The sequence below is a fragment of the Diuraphis noxia genome, unplaced genomic scaffold (assembly GCF_037042655.1).
Source record: "Diuraphis noxia isolate RWA-SAM2 unplaced genomic scaffold, SU_Dnox_SAM2 contig0002, whole genome shotgun sequence".
NCBI lineage: Eukaryota > Metazoa > Arthropoda > Insecta > Hemiptera > Aphididae > Diuraphis > Diuraphis noxia.
Window position 1 is genome coordinate 25,214,070 of NW_028301712.1, and position 6,000 is coordinate 25,220,069.

The window sequence follows — 6,000 nt, forward strand, 5'->3', positions numbered from 1 at the left end:
ATGAACAAGGCACACGCATCCTCTTTTTATACCACTTAAAAATTTGCACAATAGTTTATGGTTTATTTGTCCATAGTATACGTCATGATGACTATAGTCATCATCTATAGTACAAATATATTAGGTACGCAAATACGGGCGGGTAAAAAAAAGTATAAAACAGTATAATAATAATAATACCATCCGTAAAAGTTTTATGTGCCAATCCAGCCTTATACTATACCAAAGAATCCAAATATATTATATTATTATATATGTCTAAGCTTATTGAAAAATAAACCATTTAACCTGGGAGATCGAGTTCAGTGCGGGAAACGTCTGGCATTGTTTATCTAGGACGAAACATAATCCAGTCCAGATCTATTCCCCAAAATCAATACAACTTTCTCTTTTGAATATTTTTTAAATAATTGCATTTTCGAAAACCAATATCGTGTTATAATGGAGGGCCAGAATATTATTATGATTTATTATAGTGGCTGTTTGGTTTATATAATACTGAAATAATATTGTGATGGGCACAGTAGTGTACTTAGATGGTTGTTTACAAAATTAAATATTATCTAACCGCTTGTACTAGGTACATATAAACGCTCGTTGCTCATGTGTTTATAACTCGGAAGCAGCGATAGTGTTCATGTATATTATAGTATGCTTATTAGGCATTGGCCTTACACATCATGTACGTAAACACAATGTGTAGGTAGCGTGTAGACATCACACACACACACACACACACTTTGCGCAGTGTAAACTCGTGTCTTTATTATTATTATATTGTAAGTGTGTCGATGCGCTAAGGTATAAAAACGAATGCGTTTGTTGAATGTATTATATTATCACTTTTGAAATGATAAACGAATGTACGTATGTCCGTACAAATCGATTTACGGTTTTCTTGATCAATCTTCCAATTATTTTATTTAACGTGTTTCTATTTGAACGATGTGAATAATTGTATTTTCAAGCAAAATATAACTGCAAAAACGTGAATTTGAAACGTGTGACGAATTTTCTGTTTAATCGTATCCCTATATATTATATAATACCCCTAAGTACACTTATTATATTTTGCTATAATATTATAGTATATTTTTTGTATGTATAAATGCACGATGCAAACCACACAATACATGATATATACTTATATACGTCGTGTCCTGGAGCGTCAATTTCTAGACAAATGTCATAAAATAATTTAATGGAAAAATCGACGAGAAAAAAAACGAAAGATATAATTTAAGGAATATATATATATATATATGTATATATATTATATATTATATATTTAGCCATATTCAGCTCAATAAGTGAGAGATTTCCTATAAAAAATAATTACATCCTGTTCATTTACTATTAATTTTCCATCTATGTTGATAGATTTTTATACACCAATAACCTAGATGCACGTGTACACGTTCACCGAATTCTTAGTTAACTGGGATACATTTAATCCAAAATTCGCTAAAATTTGTATTTTCTAAATATTTGTTAATTTTTTCTCGGATGAAGGGATGAAGTTTTTTAAATTATTTATTTCAATTTAGTAATATATATAAATATAGGTATATAGTTTGGTGATGATATGGTTATGGATAATATAATTTTAGTACGATAATTGGAAATTGTATTACTTACAACGGTTTTTAAAATAAAAATGAAAAACAGATTATAGATAGGTAAAAAAAAAAAAAAAAATACATAAATTATGATGTGCATACTTAGTATTATCATATCGAATAACGTGAAAAGAAGGTATTATAATATAATATTTGCAAACGTAAAACTGCTAGGTAATGTAACGTAACATGAGCGTCATCTCCGTAGAGCTACGTGGGAACAAACACAAGTTAAAAAAAATGATTGTCAGGATGTGTAATTCGAATTGTGTTTTTCATTACGAGATAAGTTTTCCGTTGTGTCTATCTCCATCAACGCATATTTTTTTACCATTATTGGTATTTTTTAAGTATAGATAATATTTTTATTATTTTTTTTTTATGTATTTTTTTTATTATTAATAAATGTATCTACCTACAATTTGTAATATAATAAAACAAAAGTATAATATAAAAAAAACAAAACAAAACAAAACAAGATTAAGTATAAAATATCTAATTAATTAATAATGTATTGAGAGCCGCATTTAGTATTAAATTATTATTTTTACAATATTATTGTTTTTGGTTACGCAATTTCAAAAATTCGAATTTAATTGTTGCTATTTTGTGATTAATAGAACTATAATTTATAACATAACGATCTTAAGTCCTTAAGAATAATTTTGTTTTTAAGTACATATTTGAATAAGAATTTAAGTTAAGTTGAGGGAGAATATAAGTGTAGGTACCTATATAATGTGTAATATGTGAAAACAATAAATATTTTGAGAGTATGAGACACACACACCTTGCAGCATACATATTATACATTTTTATATTTTTATATTATTAAATAATCTAATAATATATAAGTTGTAGATACTTCGTTTAAATAATAATAACACCTCCCCCCCCCCAAAAAAAAAAACCGATATAATGCTGTACAATTTTATTACACTTTTCACTTCGCTAAATACTATATAGTATAGGATATGAGCAGTAATGCTTGACTGTATATGACGAAGATTCGCTTTTTGGCGGAAACACGCGTCCTATCCGAGAATTTCATCTCACGTATATTGCTTGCCGGAAAGACGGAGACACACAATAAATAAATGTCTGTCTCTTGTAATAATAGTTACACATTACACGTTCTCCGCGTTCATCCGGAAAACGCACGTACTTACAACTATTTTCTTTGAGTATTCTCGGCGGACGCATCCAACCCAAGAACAGCCTAACTGCACTTACCAGTGACATTAAAGATCGCAACGATATGTGTCGTATTCTTGAAAGATAAATAAAATTAATTGATTTCAAATTTATCACAATTTTCGCTGTGATGTTATGATGTATTTTGACTTAACCTTGACGTTTTTATTTTAATAATAACTTTGGAAATTATAATAGCACGGTCGTTAGAATATCAAGAAAAGAGGATATAGTTTACGGGGTACATTTTAATAGTAAAAATCGATCGATATGAATTTCAATTCAATTGCCGTGTATACAAACCCAATAGCATTAAAATATTATATGTATATAATAAATATATAATATAGTTCATTAAAATTAATTACTGGCTCTATGCAGTATATGTAGTCAGGTAGACTTAACACTTAACAAAACCCCTACAATATATATTATCAAGTAGGTCAACCTGCAAGCTAAGCTAAACAACAGATGAACGAGCGAGCCCATTGTAACGAATCACACGTACGTATATTATAATAGTTGATCGCACATTCGCACGGTGAACTTAACTATGTACTATTGTATTTATATTATTATTATTATTATTTTTATTATAAACTATTATTCTATAAAATTTGGATGGAACGAGACTTGTAGTGGGTGAGCGAATAATAAAACGACAAATTGTTTTCAAGTTATATCCATGGCTATCAAATTCTTTGTTCATTCCACCCAACAAGTTTCAATGGAGATATTAAATGCAACGTTGATTTAACGAAATTTGAAGAAAATAACATCAAATAGATACTTTTAGCTTCTTCTACTCGACCGTTTTCAACAAAAAGTTACACCAAAAAGATTGCTTGAGACTAAGAAGATGTTTATAGTTTAATTTTTCAATCCCGTTGTCCTAGACCTAGGCATCTATAGTTAAAAAATAGCTCAAATATTAATTTTTTTTCAGCTTACAATGAAATAATATTTTGTTGTGTATTTATAGAGTTTTCTGTAGTTTCACATTGTATTACTATTATAATTAATAGAAATGTGGTACAAATATATTTATGTATTTAAAAAAAAAAAACAATTCTTTGACATGGGCAACGCTTGGCGGGACAGCTGGTGTACCTATATGTATTATAATATATTATTATCGTTATTAATATTTGAATAGATCGCAACATAAGCATATAATAACTGTGTGAATAAACAGTAGATTAAAATTAATCCAAAATTTTTGAAAATGTCATATATAGTAAAATATATAAATCTACGTAAAACCTTCTATAATCCTCACTAAAACCCGATAATATTGATTTCTCATTTTTAAATTTTTTACATGTATTGTATGTATTATTTTATGTCACTCACATTATTTCATCACATGGTAGATAAGCCAATCAATATTAAACTGCACCCTAATCATCGTCCATTACATCCTATTATTACGCAATATATGAATGCAAATACAAATCTCCTCTGAACAGCCCTTTTAAGGTCTTACACTATGATACAAGTCACTCTGATCATTACTCTAAGCCACAAATTATTTATTATTGTGTACATAATTCCGTTAGGTGTACTTTACGATCGTTGAAATGCATCTAAAAACAGCTCAAACACCAGTATAGCTATACCATCAAAAAATATGTTAAGCTGACCGGTATTATTATTATTATTGTATTCAAATGTTCTAATTATTTAAATTAATTAACTATAATAATTTGTGTTTTTATATCACGTGAATATTGATTTACGTTCCAGCTTATGAGGGATTTAACTCAAATGAACAATGTGTTAACTGTTTGTCTATAAACAATGTTTATTTCAGCATACGCCGCACAGAAGAAATCAGTTAGGTAGTTATTCAGCTATAACTGCATTACGTTTTTATCTAGTAGGTAATAATATTGTCTGTGCTAATGTCCATACAATATTATACATCATGTGATGATTGTATATTATAATTCAGATTTTTTTTTTCGTGTAATCTCATTACGGGATCACTGCAGAGCTCCGGTAGAACCAATGGTTTGAAAGTGATAAACTCAGAAAGAGCACTCCTGTTCAGCTTCTTTACTGACCAGCCGGCGTGCTGCATTGCAACAGGCTCTGTCGGCAAAGCATCAAAAAAGGGACCCATCTCATTGGCGTAAAAGCTATATATACCGGTGATCGCTAGGTATAAGTAGATACACAAAGCGTATAATATACTATGCACGTATCGTATCTAGGATACCAACTACCAAATACCAACTATATTATTATGTAAGAAATACCTGTTAAATTTTAATTTTAATGACTTAAGATAAATATTTCTTCTTTCTTTTCAATTTTTAGGTGGGGTACGTGCCCTAATAACACGAGCCGCCACTGTTTCCAACAGAACCTCCCAGCCTTTCAGTGATGGCCGATGCAATGGTTTTAGCTGTCATGACGGATTTCCTCCCCTTTATATTATAATCACCTACACTAACTTGAACTTTTTGGATTTGTTTCTCTTTTTCAGTCTTAGGTTACGTATTGATAAAAAAGAGAAAGTGACACTTAGTTAAAATTTGAAGACAAAGATACATTCTTTACTCGTAATTAACATAAAACAATTTGACCTAAAATTGATTGGGTCATTTGGGAAATTTTCACATATTAACAAGTATAATATAATATCATGGTTCATGCATCGATGTGTCAACCCCTGCTGAATGTTCAATATTTGCGTTTGTGTCCTTATAATATGATAAATAGGATGAACGTAATAGCACGAGTGTGTTGGAATAAATAATATAACGAACTACCTATATATTATATAATAATAGCGTATGAACAAAATTACTTGGATTTGAATCACCGCGCTGCATGTGTGGGATAACGAGCGTCTTGTAAATAAATTATTTGGTTTCAGTTCAGAGTATGTTATAGAATAGGTACACATATTTTACATTGCATATAGTTATATATAATATGGGGGATGGGGACGGTGGTCAAACTCAGCAGACAAACACGACCTGCGTGTGTAATGCTCACCTAGGTATACGCTCTATTATTATATCCGCACACTTTCGTTCTGTACATTACATAAATATTTATATGCCGGTATACTCATATACTTACACTTGAGGATAAAACTTTTAAACATTCATTAAATAATACAATAGTGCGTTCAATCCTAATATATTTAGTGTAGGTACATCTAGACGACTACACT